Raw genomic sequence first — 13,963 nt, 5'->3', positions numbered from 1 at the left:
TAGCTGCAAGATTATACCACCAGTTGTCCCACACATTTCCTACTGAAGAAGAGCTTTCATTCACAACGATTTATACAATCCAATGAGGATTACCACTGTCATGTATTGATAGTAGGGGGTTACTGATGGAGGGAAGTCCCCTGTTCAGGACCCTCATATATTAATCAATAGAAGAAATGCTACAAAGAAATCTCTTTAACTGGAGGACTGAATTAACTTGGGCTAGCCATTGATTTCAATGAGTGCTGTGTAATACTCCATTTCACCTGGGATGGAGCTGCAGGCGAACTGAACAATTGCTGCAAAGTTCCCCCTCAGATTACAGTCAGTTTAGCATTGCGGAACTCTTATAACAAAAAAGGGCTATCCATAGTAGATAATCCCTTTAAATAACAAAATTAGCATAAATGTCCAACACTTCTAATGCCATATCACAGATAACTTATAGTCAAGTAAATATTGTGATACATTTTGCAGCCAATGAAATAGGCAACAGTCTTCACTAATAAACAATGATAAAGGCCATTATCAGAAAGGAGGTGTGGAGAGCATTAAAGGGGTTGTCTCATTACAGATGATGGGGGCATATCACTAGGATATGCCCCCACTGTCTGATAGGTGCAGGTCTCACCGCTGGGACCCACACCTAGATTAAGAACGGAGCCCTGAAAGTGCTGGAGAGCGCACTGCACATGCACAGCCGCCTTCCATTCATTCTCTATGGAGCTGCTGAAAATAGCCGAGCGCTGGCTCGGCTATTTCCGTCAGGCCCATAGACGTGAATGGGAGAAGTGGTCGGTCATGCGCAGTGTGCTCCCATTCACTTTTATGGGGAGAGCGCTTGGTGGTGGCCGGACCGGAGCCCCCCAGCCACCACCTTGCTGGGCGATATAGGTGATATAGGTGCGGATCCCAGCGGTGGGACCCGCACCTATAAGACAATGGAGGCATATCCTAGCGATATGCCCCCATTGTCTGAGATGAGAAAACCCCTTTAAGCAAGGACAGACCTTCTGCGAACCCACCTACTAAGAAAAAACTTCTTGACCAGCCATATCAAGCAATGCGTAGTCAAGGCCATATTATTTAAGCACGCCATCTGATATCACAAGCCAGCAACAAAAAATGCAATTGAGAAGTCATTTAGTCACCCCATAAAGTGAAATTTTCACCTCCGGCAAGCACTATTAAGTATGGTAGTACATGAACAATACTGCTGCTGATGACTCCAGATCAGTAATTTGCATCTTTATACTCACCCCTGGTCCCCAATGTAAACATGGTGTGAACTTTGAACTAGCCATGGAATGCATTGAGAGGACTTCTGCAGTCCTGTCCATTACCTGTGCATGCTCAGGAATCCCCTCAATGTATTCCACAGCCGATTTGAAGGCACACATTGTGGCAATATAAGTGAGTATCAGCATACATATTACTGATCTGGAGTCATCGGCAGTTGTACTATTCATGTATTACTGTATTTAATAGGGTTTATCAGAGGTGACAGATTGCCTTTAAGTCATTATTGCTAAGGTTGGAAAATACTAGCACTGTGTATACTACGGAAGGGGAGCAGATGGATATAAGTTGATGCCACCATATGTCCCTCTATATTTATTAAATTAATAAGCATAATCTTTCAGCAAAATTAGAAAAGTAGGATTTTGATAAAAAATAAGCAAATATTTTAGTCGAAACACAGGGGAGGAAGATTGAATGAGCAAAAGCGTTACACATATTGATGAAAAAAGTGTCAAACACAAAGATACAATAGCACCATGCAGTCACTAAGGGCCCTTTCACACTTGCATTGTCCGGATCCGGCGTGTACTCCATTTGCCGGAATTACACGCCGGATCCGGAAAAACGCAAGTGAACTGAAAGCATTTGAAGACGGATCCGTCTTCAAAATGCGTTCAGTGTTACTATGGCAGCCAGGACGCTATTAAAGTCCTGGCTGCCATAGTAGTAGTGGGGAGCGGGGGAGCAGTATACTTACAGTCCGTGCGGCTCCCGGGGCGCTCCAGAATGACGTCAGGGCGCCCCATGCGCATGGATGACGTGTCCATGCGATCACATCATCCATGCGCGTGGGGCGCCCTGACGTCATTCTGGAGCGCCCGTGGAGCCGCACGGACTGTAAGTATACTGCTCCCCCGCTCCCCACTACACTTTACCATGGCTGCCAGGACTTTAGCGTCCCGGCAGCCATGGTAACCATTCAGAAAAAGCTAAACGTCGGATCCGGCAATGCGCCGAAACGACGTTTAGCTTAAGGCCGGATCCGGATTAATGCCTTTCAATGGGCATTAATTCCGGATCCGGCCTTGCGGCAAGTGTTCAGGATTTTTGGCCGGAGCAAAAAGCGCAGCATGCTGCGGTATTTTCTCCGGCCAAAAAACGTTCCGGTCCGGAACTGAAGACATCCTGATGCATCCTGAATGGATTTCTCTCCATTCAGAATGCATTAGGATAAAACTGATCAGGATTCTTCCGGCATAGAGCCCCGACGACGGAACTCTATGCCGGAAGAAAAGAACGCAAGTGTGAAAGAGCCCTAAGACATGTGCAAACATAATACCTTTATTATTTTATCTTGCATTACAGCTATTTACTATACTTAGAAATTTACATTTTTCAGGTGCACATTTATATCAAATCGTGTGAGCCCACCTGCCCACAACAAGGTGACCTCAGAGTGTACCCAGTGGTGGAATGGCCATAGACTCTACCAGGAAAGTTCCCACTTCCTCGATACTCAGTGGGCCACCCAAACAGTTTGCAGAGATGAGATGTGGTTGAAAGAAGTCATCATGGTGGTCTGCGTCAAATGAAGAAGATGAGGAAGAGAATATCTACAATCAAAGGAGACGTCACTGGTGTAGTGCTGTATTCTCCTGTATGTTTTATAGCACTGAAAGACTATGCTGAAGGTAAGGCTCTATTGGTGCTGTAGTCCGTGTTTCACCTACTCAGCCCCGACTTCCATATCTTAATTAGAGACAACTAAAGGAAGAAGTGGACAGAATGTGGCAGCTTGTGCTGGCCACCACAGAGGTGCAGCTTCTGGGGAAGTATTTTGCCTATTGACGCTGCTGAGCCAGTATTTTGTGCTGCACTGTGGTATTCTGTTCTGCTGTATCAGCATTTTGTGCTAAACTGTGTTATTTGGTTCTGTTGTGTCAGTATTTTGTGCTGCACTGTTGTATTTGGTTTTGCTGCAGTGGTGTGCACGGTTCGGCGATCTGCCGAACCGTGGAAATTAACCCCTCAGGTGCCACACCTGAGGGGTTAATTGCCACGGTTCGGCGGATCTCATGCCCTGTTATTGAGGCCGGGTATGTGATACCGCCGCTGGCACCCGCTGCCTCCTATACTTGAATTAATGTGTTAATTACATTCATTGGTGGTGCAGTGGGCCCCCCTGTATAAGTATCATTGGTGGCAGTGGCCACAGGGTCCCCTCCCCTCCTCTTCATTAGTGGCAGTGTAATTGCTGGGCTCCGATCAGTTACCATGGCAGCCAGGACGCTACTTAAGCCCTGGCTGCCCTGGTAATCTCCCTGCTGCTGTGTGTACTATGCAGGGAGAGTGTGAAGTCCTATTCACCCTAATAGAGCTCTATTAGGGTGAATAGGACAAGGGTTCTAGCCCCTAAGGGGGCTAATAGTAAATAAAAAGTAAAAAATAAAAATAAAATACTAAAAGTTTAAATCGCTCCCTTTCCCAATTTTACATATAGAATTTACAAACAATAAAACATATTATAATGTAAAACATATTACATATCGCCATGCCCGAAAAAGTGTAAACTATTAAAATATTAAAAAATATTTCCTATGCGGTAAACGCCATAACAGTAAAAAAAAATCACAGCTGCGTGATTTGCCATTTTTAGTCACCTTGTCCCCCCAAAAAATAGGATAGGACTGCTCTATTATGGGCCGGACGTTCCATAAAATATGGAATGCACACAGCTTTTTTGGTGTTTTATTTTTTTTGCGTGGTATCGAGTATCGCAATACTTTTTTATGGTATTGAAATCGAATCTAAATTTTGGTATCGTGACAACCCTAGTAGGTGGAGACGCGCAATATGACCTGACTCTGTGCGCATCAGGTCACAGTGGAGACCATGTCAGACCTGCAGAGTAGCAGGTGCCTGATCAGGAGTGGTAGGTGATTTCTTTTAATTATAGAACTGAGCATGGGGGTCTGATCTGTGCACGGGGGAACTGAGCATGGGGGGGTCTAATCTGAGTATGGGGGTAAGATTTGAGTATAGGGGGGTCTGATCTGAGCATGGGGGGGTCTTATCTGAGCATGGGGGCAGTGGCGTTGCAAGGGGGTGCGGACCACACCGGGTGACACCATTGATGGGGGTGACACCAGCAGGGCCGGCATTTACGAACCATTTGTATTGCCGTCCTCAGGAGAGGGAAAGATGTGTCTGGGATTTGAACCCACGACCTTCTGTATCAGAGGCAAAGCACTGCAATGCAGCCTCTTCCTGTGTCCCGCCCTGTATGTCCATATATGGAGTTAGTGCTTGTGTATTTCAGAAAAGCTTCTGCTGGGATTCAAACCCACCACCTTCTGTATCAGAGGCAAAGCATCTAACCACACGGCCATAAGAACAGCCTTACTACTGACTGAAAATATATGAGACTTCTACTGTTATAGCTGTACATCTATACACATGACAGCTGCCCTAACACACCCAGCACTGCTATATCTCTATATGACAGCTGTCCCAGCACACTCAGCTCTGCTATATCTCTTTAAATGATAGCTGCCCCAGCACACCCAGCTCTGCTACATATGATACACATGACAGCTGCACCAGCACACTCAGCTCTACTATATCTCTATATATGACAGCTGCTCCAGCTGTCATGTGTATTAGATGTAGCAGTGCTGGGTGTGTTTGGGCAGCTGTCATGTGTATAGATGTAGCAGAGCTGGGTTTGCTGGGGCAGCTGTCATATATAGAGATATAGTAGAGCTGAGTGTGCTGGTGCAGCTGTCATGTGCATCATATGTAGCAGAGCTGGGTGTGCTGGGGCAGCTATCATTTATAGAGATATAGCAGAGCTGAGTGTGCTGGGACAGCTGTCATATAGAGATATAGCAGTGCTGGGTGTGTTAGGGCAGCTGTCATGTGTATAGATGTAGCAGAGCTGGGTTTGCTGGAGCAGCTGTCATATATAGAGATATAGTAGAGCTGAGTGTGCTGGTGCAGCTGTCATGTGCATCATATGTAGCAGAGCTGGGTGTGCTGGGGCAGCTATCATTTATAGAGATATAGCAGAGCTGAGTGTGCTGGGACAGCTGTCATATAGAGATATAGCAGTGCTGGGTGTGTTAGGGCAGCTGTCATGTGTATAGATGTACAGCTATAACAGTACAAGTCTCATATATTTTCAGTCAGTAGCAAGGCTGTTCTTATGGCCGTGTGGTTAGATGCTTTGCCACTGATACAGAAGGTTGTGGGTTCGAATCCCAGTAGAAACTTTTCTGAAATACACAAGCACTAACTCCATATATGGACATACAGGGCGGGACACAGGAAGAGGCTGCATTGCATCGCTGACATGGAGGTAAGTTTATTTTATTTTTTTTAATACCCGACTGCCATGGGGGGAGCAGGAGGCACTTGATACTGGCACATGGGGGGAGGGGGGTTGGCACCTGATACTGGCACATGGGGGGGAGATGGCATGGCACTATGATACTGGGACATGGGGGGGGGAGAGAGGCACTTTATACTGGCACTTTTGGGGGGGGGGATGGAATGGCACTATGATACTGGGACATGGGGGGGTGGCACTTGATACTGGCACTTTTGGGGGGGGGGGGGGATGGCATGGCACTATGATACTGGGACATGTGGGGTGGGGGAGAGGAGAGAGGCACTTCATACTGGCACATTGGGGGGTAGATGGCACTATGATACTGGGACATGTGGGGGGGAGGAGAGAGGCACTTCATACTGGCACATTGGGGGGATGAGAGATGGCACTATGATACTGGGACATGTGGGGGGGGGGAGAGAGGCATTTGATACTGGCACATGATGGGGGGCATCTATGAGGACACTTACTGGCACATTATTAGGGGGCATTATGGGGGACACTAGGCCGGCAGGTATCAGAGGCCGGACACTGAGGGGCATCTACAGGGGCACTATATATGGGGCATTTTATACTGGTACATTATGGGGGGCACTAGCAGGAAGAAGGGGGAAAGGAGCACTATGGGGGATTTCACTGGGGGCACTATATAGGGGTATTTTATCTTGGGACATTATTGGGGCACTATGGGGACATTAGCTCAACTGGGGGCATTACAAGGGGGTATTTTTTGCACTGTCACATTAAAAGGAGAATTATTTCTACTAGGGGGGGGGGGAGGGGGCATTATGGTGGGCTTTATTACTCCCACATGGTATGACCCCCTAGTAGCAGCACCAGCCTCTCCCTGCTCTGCTATCCCTCTGCCCCTTCTCCAAATCCTTATTATGAAATCTTTCTCATTAGGATAAAGCACATCAGCTCCGCCGAGCCCCCGGCCAAAGTGTGGAAGTGGCGTCCGAGATCCCTAGGGGTCAAGCCAAGTAACTAAGTTTTTATGTGAAATATGTTTGTTATACACATATAGCCTACACTGTGCCACACAATATACAGTATACCGCTACACTGTGCCACACAATATACAGTATACCGCTACACTGTGCCACACAATATACAGTATACCGCTACACTGTGCCACACAATATACAGTATACCGCTACACTGTGCCACACAATATACAGTATAACGCTACACTGTGCCACACAATATACAGTATACCGCTACACTGTGCCACACAATATACAGTATACCTCTACACTGTGCCACACAATATACAGTATACCGCTACACTGTGCCACACAATATACAGTATACCTATACACTGTGCCCCACAATGTACAGTATACCGCTACACTGTGCCACACAATATACAGTATACCGCTACACTGTGCCACACAATATACAGTATACCTCTACACTGTGCCACACAATATACAGTATACCTCTACACTGTGCCCCACAATATACAGTATACCGCTACACTGTGCCACACAATATACAGTATACCTATACACTGTGCCCCACAATGTACAGTATACCGCTACACTGTGCCCCACAATGTACAGTATACCGCTACACTGTGCCACACAATATACAGTATACCTCTACACTGTGCCCCACAATATACAGTATACCGCTACACTGTGCCCCACGATATACAGTATACCTCTCCACTGTGCCACACAATATACAGTATACCTCTACACTGTGCCCCACAATATACAGTATACCGCTACACTGTGTAGTCTGTTCTATAAGCACCATTGTTTTGTGGTGGCGGACAGAAAATAATCTGGACGTGCCCCTCCCGAGACCAGGCTCTGACTGCTAGGGGGGGGTCTGCTGAGCTAACGGATGCCCCCTATGGCAGTAGCACCACCATAGCCCCCATATATGGCAAAAAAATTTGCTTCGGGGAGGAGGTAGGGGGGGGAAGGGGTGACACCATTTTCTACCGCACCGGGTGACACCAGCCCTAGCAACGCCACTGCATGGGGGGGTCTGATCTGAGCACGGGGGGGGTCTGTTCTGAGCACAGGGGGTCTGATCTGAGCACGGGGGGTCTGATCTTAGCACGGGGGGTCTGATCTGAGCACGGGGGGGTCTGACACTGGAGTCTGATTTGTGCTGTCTGATCTGAGCATTGGGGGTCTTTTTTTGGGTATGAAGCAATTGAGGTATGAAGCAATTTGGGTATCTTAGGTCAGATGAACATTGGGGGTCAGATGAAAAAAAAAAAATTCTTAGTTTTCTCCTCTAAAACCTAGGTGCATCATATAGGGCGAAAAATACGATGACTTGTGTGTAAATGTGTAGCTTGTGGCTCCTAGTAGTCATACTTTTTTTTCTTCTGGCTCTTTGTGTCTGTAAGGTCGGCCACCCCTGGCTTATAAAATAAACACAAGATAGGTATGAACAAGCCAGTTAGCATCTGAAGGCAAAGATGAGTGGCATCCTGGGATAGTGGTACATTGCTGGCAAACTTATAAGAGGCATGGAGGAAAGAACTATCTTATATCTATCAGTATAATAAGACGCATTCCCAAAATTACTCCAAATCCCCTTTTTGACATAAATTATTAAAACAACTCCCCCTTTTGTGGCTCTCTGGAAGGTTGCACAAGTTGATTGAAGGTGGTTGGCATGCTATTTGTGTACTCTTCAGAATACATTGAAGCACTACATGTATCCAAATGGTTGTCACCAAGAAAGCAAGCTAAGTGGTTGTTAGGCAACTTGAACTAATATAGATCCATTATATTTAGCTTACTACGGTCAACAACGTCTAAGGTTAGTTTCAAACTACTATTAAAACTATCCAGCAGGCCTTTCCAGCAGAGGAATAGCTTACCAGAGTTCATCATATTTGGCATAGCCAAATAGGGCTGCAGCACCACCAGACCCCTTTGATTATAATGGGTCCCAGCTAGGATCTGGCTGGTTTCTGGTATGAGTGATGGGATGCAAGCACAGTTTGTGTCCCGTCAAATTCCGGCACTAATGCTGGAAATAGGCTGGATCCCAGCCGGGTCCCATTATAGTCAACGGGGTCTGGCGTTACTCAGGCCCTATCTAGCTATGTTGGATATAATGAACTCTGGCAGACTGTTCCTCTGCTGGAACAGCCTGCTGTATAGGTTTAATGCTAGTGTGAAACTAGCCTAACTAGAGATGAGCAAAACATTTTACCAAGTTCAAGACCCAGTGCATTAGATATTTGCCAAATATAGAACATTTCCGAGTGCCCAAATCTCCATGTCAGTGTGATTTAATAGAGCATATTTCTGCCTGGTGAATGCATATTGTATATGATTCAGACTTAGCACTTTATTTAATGGGATGCTTGGAGCACTGAGTAAGAGCAGACAGTGAGGTCACCCTCTATATCACCTAAAATAGTCCTCATAATTCTGAATGTAAATAGGGAATGTATCTGACAACTACAGCATATATAATTGCATTCTGAGGTTGTGTATCAAAGATGTCTGCTAGAAAACTGGGTCAGCGTTGTATTGTGGAACCCATACGATAATCACTGCACCCAAAGGCACTTTTTTATCCAAGAGATGTTTCTGCTAATTATACTACATGTTCCATGTTATAGAAGACATTCCTACACATCAATTGGAAATAAAATATCTAGTTAAAGGGGTTAGATACTACTATTCACGAATGACACCAGGAATGTTATAGAATTGATGAAATATGACATCAAGTTTATAATCATTCGACTGACATTTCATATCCAAGCATAGGACTGTCACCTCGCTCCCGGTTCAAGATCATGTAAGGCTCTGTTCACACTTTCATCATAGGATGAAGAATTAAAATAATAAAGATCTGGATCCATCCGATGATGGACACCAATGACACCCAACAGATCCTGACTTATAATGGGTCTGTTGGGTGTGGCGAAACTAACCTCGCCACTGGGTTTTGGAGGGGCCTGTTTGCTAAACTCTTGCCTCAGGATTATGGCCCATATACTAACTTTGAAGGAGAAGACAGACCGGCCGCACAGCTTAAATCTGTGGAACTGTTTTGGGCAGGAAAGCTATGCTTGCGGTCGGCCAAATGTGACTTCCATGGAATTCGGGAACCCCTGCTCGGATCTGGGTGATTTTTGGATATGTTGTTCACCCAGATCAGAGCTATCCATGGATGTATACATTATGGGGATATGTGGGGTTTTGAGGTGTTTTCTGTGTTTTGGGAAAAATGTGTGTTTTCTGCCTGTGAGTGATTAAGTTAGCCCATTATGTTTGGTAATTGTATCACAGGCAGAGCCCAATGTGTTTTGGTAATTGTATTTTGTTAATTGCGTCACAGATCATGCCATTGTGTTAGTTAATTGCGTCAAAGACAATGCCAGTGTGTTTGTTAATTGCGTCACAGACAATGCCATTGTGTTTGTTGAATAGGGTTAGTTTTGTGTTTAAACTGTACAGGATTGGCTGCTATGTCATGTCCTCAGTATGTCATGTGTATATAAGTCAATGCTGTGTGTTCAATAAAGAGTTCCTATTTTACATTCAACATAGAGCCTCGTCTCATGTGTGTGGGGATTGCTATACGTGCATACTCCCCTGGCTATTACTCCTAGCTCGTGTAAGAGCTGTTCCTGTTCCTGGTTCCTGTGGTGGTATCGGTGTCGAGCGGAGTGCTTGGAGTCCTCGGGAGGCACTGGGAGCATCCATCAATGGAGGTACGCAGTCGGGGTGTCAGGAGATCCTTTACATTGGGTTTCTGACATGGTGTCTATCATTTCCAAAGGAAGAATAGCACAGGATGATGCATTATTTTCCCCATCAAATATAACAGAATTTATTATGTAGGATCCTAACGGAGTCTTGGATGGTAATGTGAACAGAGCCTAACAGGCACTTGTTACTACTGCCATCATTGTTGAACTTGACTGTGCACAAGCATAGTGGGGCATATTGGCTTGAAGATACTTCACATTCAATATTAAAGGTGTACTCCAGGAATTAAGAAAATAAAAATACTTAAATATTACTTTATTATAAATATATTCTCAAATACCTTTCATTAATTATAATGACTCAATTTGGCTGGGGAGCGATCATTAGGAGAAATAAAATGTCTGCCGTCCTATTAGTACACATAAAACCTGTCCTAATCATACAGGAGGACAAGTTACTTCAGAGCAATGAGCTAAAGAGCCGCCTCATCTTCCTCTCTGCTCTACTTGTCAGGGATTATGATCTTGAATATAGCTGATAAGATCTCTGTAGGAGTGGAGATCATGAGGAGATATGAAGTACAGAGAGGAGGTGGGGAGGATAATGAGCAGCAACACTTGTATTAAAGGGAACCTGTCACTGGGATTTTGGGTATAGAGCTGATGACATGGGTTGCTCTGTGTGCTTTTATTGTGTATAAAAACCGATTTGATACATATGCAAATCAACCTGAGATGAGTCAGAGCTTGAAAATATGACTCCTCTCTGGTCACACAAGAACAACGACCTACAAGAATCGAAGCCAAAGGTACAAATGCAAAAAAATTGTGTACATTTTATTAAATAACATGATTACATACATGACGTTACGTTTAAAAAGAAGTAGCAGCAAGAAAAAAACACCATCCCGGTGGTACACTACATAAGAGGTAACGATGATAACATGCCAATCAGAAATCTATATAGTGCATGGTGAAGTCTCCTATATAAATACGTTCAATATCCCTGTGTAGGACAAGAAAGTCACTTCCAGGGAAGTAACCGCAGTCAGAACTGCAAAATAGCCGGACCAGTTGGAAACTGTGTGAATCCATGGTACCTAGCGGAGTGCTGACCAAAACATAATGGGGGGTCTGGTCACACAAGTAAGATATGACTCTTTTATGTTAATTTGCATATGTATCAAATCGGTTTTTATACACAATAAAAGCACAGAGAGCTATGGGGACTGGGTATTGCGGATGTGCTAGCGGCCATCTAGCAACCCATGTCCTCAGCTCTATACCCAAAATCCCGGTGACAGGTTCCCTTTAAGGCGCCATTACCAAAGCACATCCAATATTAGTAAACCACAAATATTTCAATATGTGTGACACTATACCAAAACTCACCAAACACTTAAAGGGGTATTCCCATCTTGCTACTTCATCCTCAATTGCTTCATCCCGCCACATATACAGCTCTGCTACATCTGTCTATTCCCTTCCCGATTAGAACTGTGTCTGAACAGCAGCGTATTCTGCTCTGCTACATCAGTTTCTCTCTTCCACCAGCATTGATGCTGACCCGCCACATATACAGCTCTGCTACATCTGTCTATACCCTTCTCCACTAGAACTATGGCTGAACAGCAGCATATTCAGCTCTGCTTCATCCATCAGCCCCCCCATATGCCTCCATCAGCCCCCCCATATTCCTCAAACAGCCCCCATATGCCTCAGCCCCCTATTGCCTCAAACAGCCCCCATCAGCCCCATTGTGCCTCCATCAGCCCCCATTGTGCCTCCATCTGCCCTCATTGTGCCTCCATCAGCCCCATTGTGCCTCTATCTGCCCCCATTGTGCCTCCATCTGCCCCCATTGTGCCTCCATCAGCGCCATTGTGCCTCCATCAGCCCCATCAGCCCAAGTGCCTCCATCAGCCCATTGTGCCTCCATCTGCCCCATTGTGCCTCCATCTGCCCCCATTGTGCCTCCATCAACCCCCATCAGCCCAAGTGCCTCCATCAGCCCCATTGTGCCTCCATCTGCCCCCATTGTGCCTCCATCTGCCCAACTGCCTCCATCAGCCCCATTGTGCCTCCATATGCCCCCATTGTGCCTCCATCTGCCCCCATTGTGCCTCCATCAGCCCCATTGTGTCTCCATCAGCCCCATTGTGCCTCCATCAGCCTCCATCAGCCCAAGTGTCTCCATCAGCCCCATTGTGCCTCCATCTGCCCCCATTGTGCCTCCATCAGCCTCCATCAGCCCAAGTGTCTCCATCAGCCCCATTGTGCCTCCATCAGCCCCCATCAGCACAAGTGCCTCCATCAGCCCCATTGTGCCTCCATCAGCCCCCATTGTGCCTCCATCAGCCCCATGGTGCCTCCATCAGCCCCCATTGTGCCTCCATCAGCCCCCATCAGCCCCATTGTGCCTCCATCAGCCCCTTTGTGCCTCCATCTGCCCCCATTGTGCCTCCATCTGCCACCATTGTGCCTCCATCAGCCCCATTGTGCCTCCATCAGCCCCCATCAGCCCAAGTGCCTCCATCAGCCCCATTGTGCCTCCATCTGCCCCCATTGTGCCTCCATCTGCCCCATTGTGCCTCCATCTGCCCCCATTGTGCCTCCATCTGCCCCCATTGTGCCTCCATCTTCCCAAGGGCCTCCATCAGCCCCATTGTGCCTCCATCAGCCCCCATTAGCCCCCATCAGCCCAAGTGCCTCCATAAGCTCCATTGTGCCTCCATCAGCCCCTATTGTGCGTCCATCAGCCCCATTGTGCCTTCATCAGCCCCCATTAGCCCAAGTGCCTCCATCAGCCCCCATTGTGCCTCCATCAGCCCCCATCAGCCCAAGTGCCTCCATCAGCCCCTATTGTGCCTCCATCAGCCCCCATTTTGCCTCCATCAGCCCCATTGTGCCTCCATCAGCCCCCATCAGCCAAAGTGCCTACATCAACCCCCATTGTGCCTCCATCAGCCCCCATTGTGCCTCCATCAGCCCCCCAAGTGCCTCCATATACTTACATGCGCTGTGGCCACAGGGCGCACCTCCTTCATGTAACTCACCAGTCTGTGTGGCGCATTGCTTATGCTTATAGCAATGCGCCGCACAGACCTGTGACGAGTTACAAGAAGGAGGAGCGCCCGGCGGCCACAGTGCATATAAGTATATTGCTGCAGAGTACTGACCATGGCAGCCAGGACTTCAGTAGCGTCCTGGCTGAAATGGTAACCAATCGGAGCCCCAGCATTACATGCTGGGACTCCGATCAGAACTGCCACAGCCACCAATGATTTGGGGGGGGGCACTCGCCACGATCCCTACACCACTGACACTTAGCCTGGTCAGGCTCCTGGCTTTAGCAGGAGCCTGATCAGGCTTAGTTAGATATACCATGGCAAGCCGGATGCCTGTGAAGGCGTCTGGTTGCCATGGTAACCATCGGGGCTGACACAGCAGCGAAGAGCCCGATGGTGGGTTCCGCTCGGCCATCCTGAAATCGAAGGAAGTAGGGGGGGGCCACAGTTATACACAGCAGCACAGCCCCGATCTCCTCACTATTCACTGAGGAGATCCGGGCTGCGCTGCTGAACAGCTCCCCTCCTGCTATGCGCTGATCTATAATTATTTGTGCCGTG

The 13,963-nt window shown here is 47.0% G+C and overlaps 1 protein-coding gene across 2 annotated transcripts in view; it reads right to left on the bottom strand.

Annotated features, from left to right (window-relative positions):
• Positions 1-13,963, bottom strand: part of TTYH1 (tweety family member 1) — a 203,729-nt gene that overhangs the window by 111,524 nt on the left and 78,242 nt on the right. The gene's annotated exons all lie outside the window — the stretch shown is intronic.

This window comes from Bufo bufo, chromosome 1 (assembly GCF_905171765.1).
Source record: "Bufo bufo chromosome 1, aBufBuf1.1, whole genome shotgun sequence".
NCBI lineage: Eukaryota > Metazoa > Chordata > Amphibia > Anura > Bufonidae > Bufo > Bufo bufo.
The sequence above is the reverse complement of the archived record's forward strand: the minus strand, read 5'-3'. Positions and strand labels throughout refer to the sequence as shown.